The sequence below is a fragment of the Scylla paramamosain genome, chromosome 5 (assembly GCF_035594125.1).
Source record: "Scylla paramamosain isolate STU-SP2022 chromosome 5, ASM3559412v1, whole genome shotgun sequence".
NCBI lineage: Eukaryota > Metazoa > Arthropoda > Malacostraca > Decapoda > Portunidae > Scylla > Scylla paramamosain.
The window spans coordinates 2,416,692-2,426,691 of record NC_087155.1 but is presented as its reverse complement, the minus strand read 5'-3'; the positions used below and the strand labels follow the sequence as shown (position 1 = coordinate 2,426,691).

Sequence of the window (10,000 nt, the reverse complement as noted above, 5' to 3'; positions counted from 1 at the left end):
CTCTCTCTCTCTCTCTCTCTCTCTTGATTTTAATGTCTCCTCCTCCTCCTCCTCATAATCATCATCATCATCATCATCATCATCATCTTCTTCTTCTTCTTCTTCTTCTTCTTCTTCTTCTTTATTCTCTATCTTCTTCACTTTTATTATGTGATTTGAATTTAACAATTTAACATCTTAACCATGTACTGTAGAAAACGGGAACACTGGGAATGTTGGTGACGTATTAACAAGGTAACTACCGAATTGGCTGTTAGGTGGTTGTTGGAGGCAGTTAACACTGTTGTTACGCTCTTGCTATGCTCTTATTCCCCGGAGCGTTACATTGACAAGGCTACGTAGAGTTTTTGGTGTTATGTGGCTGGAAAGTCTTTGGATTGGAAGGTAATTATGGTTTAATTGGTTTAAGTTTGTCAGGTGTGGTAGTTACACGTATCCGGTCAGTCCTCTCGGGGGAAACACTGCGAGTGAGTGTTGCTGCTGTGTTACTTGTCTGTCATGACGGAGCTACCCTTTTATCAGGTAGATTTAGGTCTGTTTTGTATTAACCCTTTGACTGCCACTCAGCGCACCTCTCCCTAATTACCTGTCACGCTCATGACTTGTCCTCCAGCCACATTCAGTCTTTGAACTGGGAAGGAATTGCAAAATGTGTTCTTTTCATCGCTAACTTTCTTGTAGATGCTTATAAAGAGTTGACACACTGCTGCTGGTGGTGCTGGTTGTGTCCTGTTGCAGTGAAAGGGTTGATCTGAGGGGAATGCGTGCTCGAGGGAAGGCTGTGGTAAAAACTAATCATTTGCAACAAGTACATTAATTCAAAACAGACACAAAACTGCAAGGAAAAAAAAAATCGTCCGGAATAGAAAGAGTGAGGTGAAAAAGTGAAGATTTACCATTGTTATACATGTGCTTGTGACGGGGGAGTGTGTGTGTGTGTGTGTGTGTGTGTGTGTGTGTGTGTGTGTACGTAAGTATGATTCTCTCTCTCTCTCTCTCTCTCTCTCTCTCTCTCCTCCTTGCGCCTTTGCTAGTGTGTGTGTGTGTGTGTGTGTGTGTGTGTGTGTGTGTGTACGTACGTATGATCTCTCTCTCTCTCTCTCTCTCTCTCTCTCTCTCTCTCTCTCTCTCTCTCTCTCTCTCTCTCTCTCTCTCTCTCTCTCTCTCTCTCTCTCTCTCTCTCTCTCTCTCTCTTCCTTGCGCCTTTGCTAGTGTGTGTGTGTGTGTGTGTACGTATGATTCTCTCTCTCTCTCTCTCTCTCTCTCTCTCTCTCTCTCTCTCTCTCTCTCTCTCTCTCTCTCTCTCTCTCTCTCTCTCTCTCTTTCTCCCTTCCTTGCGGCTTTGCTAGTGTGTGTGTGTGTGTGTGTGTGTGTGTGTGTGTGTGTGTCTGTGTGTGTGTGTGTGTGTGTGTTTCCTGGTCACTGGATTGCAAGGAAGGCCGTTAGGTGTAGAATTCTGGCAGCCTGACCACACACACACACACACACACACACACACACACACACACACACACACACACACACACATTTATACGTAGAGATAGATAAATAAATGCCTTCATGGATAGATAGATAGATAGATAAATACAAAAGGTAGGTAGGTAAAAAGACAGATAGATGGATAGACAGACAGAGAAATAGAGACAGATCATCATCATCATCATCATCATCATCATCATTTTCGTTAATGTCCGCATTTTTGCCATGAGGGAGGGGTTGGACGGGCGGTGACTGCTTTCCACAACTGGCGATCTTGTGCCATGTGTTCTTCTATTCCCACCAAATTCATATCCTCCGTCACACACTTCCTCCACTTTTTCTTTGGCCTTCCCACCGGCCGTCGGCCTCCAACCCTCACCTCCTCCACCTCGCTCAACACCCCTCCCTCTGCCCTTCTCATGTGTCCGAACCATCTCAGTCCTCTCTTCCTCAGCTCAGCAGAAAGGTCTTCAACTCCACACATCTCCGCACCTCACTGCTAGACCTCCCGTCTTGCCCCCTCACTCCTGCCATGTATCTCAGCATCCTGCGGTCACAGCTACGTAGAATATCTGTCAGTCAGTTTGTCAGTGCCCATGTTTCTGCTCCATACAGAAGAGCAGATCTGACACAAGCTCCGTATACCCTTCCCCTGATCCTCAGTTTTATGCTGCGCTTCACCAATAAACTGCCTATTTCTTGCCATCTTCCCCTCGCAGCTGTTACTCTCGCCCTTACTGCTCTCTCTACACCTGCTTCACATTCCAACATATCACCCAAGTACCACAATTGTTGTATCTCCTCCAACAGATATATATATATATATATATATATATATATATATATATATATATATATATATATATATATATATATATATATATATATATATATATATATATATATATATATATATATATATATATATATATATATATATATATATATATATACATACATAGATAGATAGATAGATAGATAGATGGATAGATAGGCATATAGATAGATGGATAGATAAGCAGATTGATAGACAGACAGACAGACAGACAGACAGACAGACAGACAGATAGATGGCATGCACGTCGTTACAACAGTAATGAGTTACTTTGAAATCCAGACTGAGTGGAGAATATTAAATCTGCTTGGGAAAAGGGATTATTATTATCTATTATTATTATTATTATTATTATTATTATTATTATTATTATTATTATTATTATTATTATTATTATTATCATCATCATCGTCATTGCTACTACTACCACTACTACTACTACTAATCTTGTTATTAAAAATTTATATTCATCTTACCTTTTCAGTTTTTAATGATAACTATAACAACAACAACAACAACAACAACAACAACAACAACAAACTGTTCTATATTGTAATATGATTCTCATCATATTAGAATTATAATGTCATTGTTGGCACCTTTGAATGTGGAGCGGGCAGCGTGTGTCGCTGTCATTGGTTGGAAAGAGGTGTAAATACGGGTTGTATTCCAGTTACTGTATAATTGTTATTGGCATATATGACAAGAATTGTAATTATTATTGAGATACATATATTGTTTTCTTACTTATTAACAAGTTTGGTATTGGTTAGTAATGTGTATTTGTTTGTCAAGAGGAAGTTTTCTTTTAGGGTCTGTGTATGTAACACGGATATTATTATACCGCACTCAGGTTGTAGGGGGAAGGTAGACAGAGGTACAGTTGGTGCCTGTCAGGGGTGAGTGGCGGTTGTTTGACTGAGGTGAGTTTTGTGATAACATTATTTCTCTGATTTGTTTGACTTATGTTATGCCGCTGATTGTGCATATTGGTTGGTGTTATATTGAATGCGGTGCTGATAGGAGGATTTGATTAAGTGTAACTTTGCAGCATAGTTGGGGTAATGCTGTAATCAGACATATGGTGAAGTCTGCCTTGGCTGATGATGGGCGGTCATTTTGTGAGTACTATTTTATATGTATCGTGTGTCATTGCAATAGTGAATAATAGAATGGGATATGTGTTCATCTTATGTTATTCTTCTGTTTACTGGGTGAAGTTACAAGATATTGAAGGGAGTTACATGATATTGAGGTATGCTGTGTTTATGTTGACATTAAATTTGCAGGCTGAATCAATCAATAAATCAAGATACAGCAAGTCAGCCCAATCATAGTCATTATCCTACACTACAATTCAGCAAAATTCGCAGAGCAGCCATGGATGACTTGAAAAGGGAACGTGCTAATGCCAAGAGGAGATTCACCAGGAAGGTGGGACTCTTCAAGGATGCACACAAGAGAGGAGACTCCACAGCGACCCTACAAGTATTGTATAGTGAAGTTTGTGATTCTTTCAAAGTAGTGGATGTTGTGAATGAGAAAATTATTGACCTTTTAGATGGTAGTTCATCTTGCCAAGAGTATGAAGACTATATCATGGAATTGGAAACTATAAAGTGCACTCTTCTTGAGACATTAAAAGAAAAACCTAAGGCTGTACTTGCCATGAAAAAAATTGAGCCTCCTAAATTTGGTGGATCTGTAAGGTCATTTCCCTCATTTATTAGGGATTATACAAGACTGCTTGAATCACAACATGGTGAGGATCCCTATGTACTCAGAATGTCACTAGAGGGGGAACCCAGGAGACTTGTAGAAGATTTAAATGATTACAAAAGAATGTGGGAGAGATTGAATGAAACATATGGTCATGAAGGAAAGTTAATTGATTCAATCTTGGGAGACATTAGGTCATATAAGCCAATAAGTGAAGGTGATGATAAACGGTTAATCAAGCTAATCAATACTGTAGAAAAGGTATGGTTAGATGTAAGCAACTTGAACCTAACAAAGGAGTTGGAGAATGTTACTGTCCTGACTCAAGTAGAAAAATTGTTACCCTCTATGTTGAAAAAGGAATGGGCTAGTAAAGTACAACAAGTGAAGACTGACAAGTTTAAAGAGTTGGTTGCATTCTTAACAGAGCATCGAAAAGCTTTAGAATACTTACAAGATGAGTCAAGACTTGGTGCGTCAAAGGTAACGGTGCATACCACTGATGTATCAAACACAAAAGAAAATGACTTATTAGAAGTCATAAAACTGTTAGCTGTGGGACAAGAGAAACTACAAAACCAGATGTCAGAGTGTTTAACTAATATAGCTCAAGTAGCAGATGGAAGATATTGCAGTAGGAATTACACATCAAAAGTTAATGGTGATCAGAAGGAGAAGTATTGTCTTGTTCATGATAGTGAATCTCATCACTTACAGGATTGTATGACATTTAAGCAATGGACAGCTGAAAATCAAATGGATTTTTTAAAGCAAAATAGAATTTGTTTTGCATGTCTCAAAAGAGGGCACCTATCTAGGGATTGTGATAAGCAAATGCCTTGTAGAGTAAAGGTAAAGGGAGACATTTGTGGTAAGCACCACCATTCAATTTTGCACCCTATATTTAGCAGTCCTTATACTTCTACAATGGATGTTATGAGTAACCATTTGACAAAGAAAGGTGCATTTTTGATGACTGGGTTTGTGGATAGTGGAGGTGTTTCTGTTCCCACATTATATGATGCAGGAAGTAACATCAGTCTGATCACTTTTAGAATGGCAAAGCAACTAGGACTCAAAGGTACTCCTATACAGCTTTCAGTGACAAAGGTCGGTGACCACACAGAAGAACTGGATAGTTTTGTTTATAAGATGTCCTTGAGGGATCAAACAGGGAAGGAAAAATTTGTTGAAGTTTGTGGAATTTCCGAAATAACTGGTGCTCATCAACAGGTGAATTTATCGGAAATTGCTAAGAAATTTGAAGTGCAAGAAAAGGATATCCAAAGGCCTGAAGGGCGTATAGAACTACTAATAGGATCTGATCACTGTACTTTAATGCCACAAGTTAAAAAAACCATAGATAATGTTCAGTTAATGTCAAATGAGTTTGGTTTCTGTATCAGAGGTAGATTGGATGACAAAGGAAAGGGACATAGCTATTGCGTGCAAATTAATCACGTGAGTTGTAATGACACCACAGATTGGCATTTCAGGATTAAACCTAATGTGGGCAAGTTGATAGAAAATTATTTTTTGAATGAAAGCTTAGGAACAGAATGCAATCCTAAGTGTGGAGGCTGCAAATGTGGAAAATGCTCAACCAAGGGAAATTTAACCATTAAGGAAGAAAGAGAGAAGAAACTTATTGAAGATGGATTAACTTATGATGCGAAACATCAGTGCTGGATAGCTAAGTATCCTTGGATTTATGATCCGGCTAAACTACCTGATAATTATCCTATGGCATTTGCTAGATTAAAGGCCACTGAACAGAGATTAATGAAGATGGGGTCGACCCAGTGTGTAAAGTATCAAGAACAAATAAAAGACATGTTGGATAGAGGAGTAGCGGAGAAATTATCAAAGGAGGAAGTAATGACTTACAAGGGTCCAAAGTTTTATCTACCCCATCACGAAGTTTACAAGGTAGACTCCATTTCAACCCCAGTAAGGATAGTGTTTAATGCAGCAGCATCCTACAAAGGGATCTCTCTCAATGACATGCTTGCAAAGGGGCCAGATGTGATAAACAACTTAATTGGAATCTTGCTGAGATTCAGAGAGGAGGAGATTGGTATGGTTGGAGATATTAGAAAAATGTATCATACTGTAAAGCTTTCAGATGAAGATATGCACACTCACAGATTTTTATGGAGGAACTTTCAACTAGAGAGAGAACCCTCACACTATAAATTGAAGACGGTAACATTTGGAGACAAACCTTCTGGGCCGATAGCAATGTTGGCTCTTCGTAAAACAGCAGAAATGAATTGTGACTTCCCATTAGCCTCTAAAATGATTGTAGAGGATTCCTATGTTGACGATATTATAAGTAGTGTTGGTTCAACGAATCATGCAATGGAAAGAATCAAAGAAGTGGAGGAAGTTTTAAGACCAGGAGGTTTTCAGATTAAATACTGGATTCTCTCTGGAGAGGATAACAGAAATGATGCCATAATCTCGAACACTGATCAAGAAAAGGTTTTAGGGTTAGAATGGAAACCCAAACAAGATGTATTTTCATTTAAAGTTAAACTCAACTTCTCGAAAAGAACAAGAGAGGGCAGGACAGAACCAAATGTGAGCTATGGTGATTTTGAAAGCCGTATCCCGTGTATGTTGACTAAAAGAACTGTACTGTCGCAGTTTGCTACACTCTATGATCCTCTGGGACTGTTAACACCATTCACACTGAAAACCAAGTTAATGATTCGCTCCATTATACTAGAAGCTAATGAAAACAAATCTAAGGGATGGGATGAGCCTATCAGTGGAACTTTGTATTTAGAAGCAGTGGATTTATTTCGGGAAATGCTTGAAATTGAAAAACTTACTTTTGGAAGATGCTTAAGGACTACAGATGTGACTACAGATCCAGAGTTAATTATCTTTTGTGATAGTAGCATGAAAGCATATGGAGCTGTAGCTTACATTAGGTGGAAGAAGCAGAATGGCACATATTGTGTAAAACTCTTATGTTCAAAGAATAGAATTGCTCCTATGAGGCAAATCAATATACCTAGACTGGAATTGTGTGCTGCAGTTTTGGCAAGCAGATTGAGAGTATCCATTGAAGGAGAAATGAGATACAACTATTCTAGGATAATCCACATCACAGATAGTGAGATTGTAAGGGCACAAATTCAAAAGGAATCACATAGATTTAACACCTTTGTTGGAAGTAGAGTTGCAGAGATTCAATCAAAGACAGAGCCCATAGAATGGTATTGGGTATCTTCTAAGGAAAACAATGCTGATTTAACCACCAGGGAATGCAGTCCCTTAGAGTTAGGGACAGGATCTGTATGGCAAAGTGGTCCACAATTTCTCTATCGTGACTTCTCAGAATGGCCAGTTAAACAGAATACAGTGTCTGATCTCCCTGATACTGTGTTTGCAAAGGTAACCATGAACACAGGAGAGATTATTACACCTAATGAGTTAATCAACATCCAAAATTTCAGCAATTTGAAACGGCTTTTGTCGGTAATGGCTCGAGTCATAAATGTAGTAAGAAAGAGATCATTTAAAGCTATAATATGTGATCCTAATGCAGAGGATATACAGAGAGCAGAATTATTTCTTGTTAAGAACGCTCAAACAAGCCTGCCACAAGACTGGGAAAAGAAATATAAGCGTCTAGGACCAAGGATGAGAGAAGATGGCATTATCACTGTGGGAAGTCGAATGTCAAAATGGGTAAAAGACAATTGGAATTGTGATCAGTTCATGTTACTCCCATCAAAGCATCCATTTTCTGAACTGTATCTGTCCCACATACACAAGGAAGATCATAGTGGAATAGAAGCGGGCCTTGCTAGAGCTCAAGTGAAATACTGGGTATTAGGTGCGAGGAAGACAATGAAATCTATTAGAAAACAATGTGTAACTTGCCATAGAATAGATAAGATCTGCACATCCCAGTGTATGGGTGAACTACCTAAGGAAAGACTAGAGCCATGTCCACCATTTTACAATGTAAGTGTTGACCTGTTCGGTCCTCTTTGGGTTTGTGATACGGTGAAAAGAAGAGTGAAAAGAAAAACGTTTGGAGTAATTTTCAATTGCATGACAACAAGGGCTGTACATTTAGACCTTTCCGAAGGTTATGATACTCAAAACTTTCTTACTGTATTGAAGAGATTCACTTGTCTTAGAGGATTTCCCAAAAAATTATATTCAGATAATGGTACACAATTAGTGTCTGCAAACAAGGAATTGAGAGATATGGTTACTCGGTGGAATAAGCATGAAGTGTTCAATTTTGGAAAATTTAATGGTTTAATCTGGGTATTCAATAGATCAGCAGATGCCCCTTGGGAAAATTCTTGCAGTGAAGCGTTAATTAGATTAGTCAAGAGATCTCTCACTAGAATCATAGGTGAATCAGTCATATCCTTTGGAGAACTACAGTCTGTTATGTATGAGGTGGCCAATGTATTGAATGAACGGCCTATCGGGTTCAAACCAGGTGAAGATTTTGATGAAGGGACTGTATTGAGACCTAATGACTTACTACTGGGTCGATCTACCATTGATGCTCCTTGTGGATTTTGGAATGAACGGGGAGAAGTAAGTAGATCATATGCATTTAAGATTAAGGTCATTGATTTATTTTGGAAAAATTGGATGAAGAACTACTTTCCTACTCTAATTGTACGCCAAAAGTGGCATGTGAGTGTAAGAAATGTTCGGAAGGGTGACATTGTACTTGTTAATGATCATAATGTATTAAGAGGAGAATGGAAGTTAGCGGAAGTTGTAGAAGGTATACCAGGAAGGGATGGAAAGATCAGAGATGTGTTGTTGAGGTATAAAATTAATGAACCAGGAAAACAGTACAGGGGCCAACATGACAAGCAAATGGTAAGATCAGTACATAGACTGGTGGTGTTGCTCCCAGTCGATCAACAATAGAAGTATAGAAGCCTTTGATTTGTGGTGGGGGGAGTGTAATATGATTCTCATCATATTAGAATTATAATGTCATTGTTGGCACCTTTGAATGTGGAGCGGGCAGCGTGTGTCGCTGTCATTGGTTGGAAAGAGGTGTAGATACGGGTTGTATTCCAGTTACTGTATAATTGTTATTGGCATATATGACAAGAATTGTAATTATTATTGAGATACATATATTGTTTTCTTACTTATTAACAAGTTTGGTATTGGTTAGTAATGTGTATTTGTTTGTCAAGAGGAAGTTTTCTTTTAGGGTCTGTGTATGTAACACGGATATTATTATACCGCACTCAGGTTGTAGGGGGAAGGTAGACAGAGGTACAGTTGGTGCCTGTCAGGGGTGAGTGGCGGTTGTTTGACTGAGGTGAGTTTTGTGATAACATTATTTCTCTGATTTGTTTGACTTATGTTATGCCGCTGATTGTGCATATTGGTTGGTGTTATATTGAATGCGGTGCTGATAGGAGGATTTGATTAAGTGTAACTTTGCAGCATAGTTGGGGTAATGCTGTAATCAGACATATGGTGAAGTCTGCCTTGGCTGATTATGGGCGGTCATTTTGTGAGTACTATTTTATATGTATCGTGTGTCATTGCAATAGTGAATAATAGAATGGGATATGTGTTCATCTTATGTTATTCTTCTGTTTACTGGGTGAAGTTACAAGATATTGAAGGGAGTTACATGATATTGAGGTATGCTGTGTTTATGTTGACATTAAATTTGCAGGCTGAATCAATCAATAAATCAAGATACAGCAAGTCAGCCCAATCATAGTCATTATCCTACACTACATATATAAATAATCCAAAAATTTACCTGTGCTCTATAACTAACCAAATCAGCTTTACCTGTCCTGTCTGTCTCCTGTTATCTGTCTTTTTCATTGTTACTTGCTACCTGTCTTTTTAATTAACCACCTGTCCTCTATAAATACCCCCAAATATTTACCAGTCCTTAATAAATACGCGAGACAATTTACCTGCCCTACCTGTACTTTTACT

General features: G+C 38.6%; 1 long non-coding RNA gene across 1 annotated transcript; it reads left to right on the top strand.

Annotated features, from left to right (window-relative positions):
- The first annotated feature begins 2,871 nt into the window (after positions 1-2,871).
- Positions 2,872-9,762, top strand: LOC135100413 (uncharacterized). Its single transcript, XR_010268698.1, has 2 exons — positions 2,872-3,435; positions 3,604-9,762. It is a non-coding gene; the product is annotated as an uncharacterized LOC135100413 (long non-coding RNA).
- The last annotated feature ends 238 nt before the right edge of the window (positions 9,763-10,000 follow it).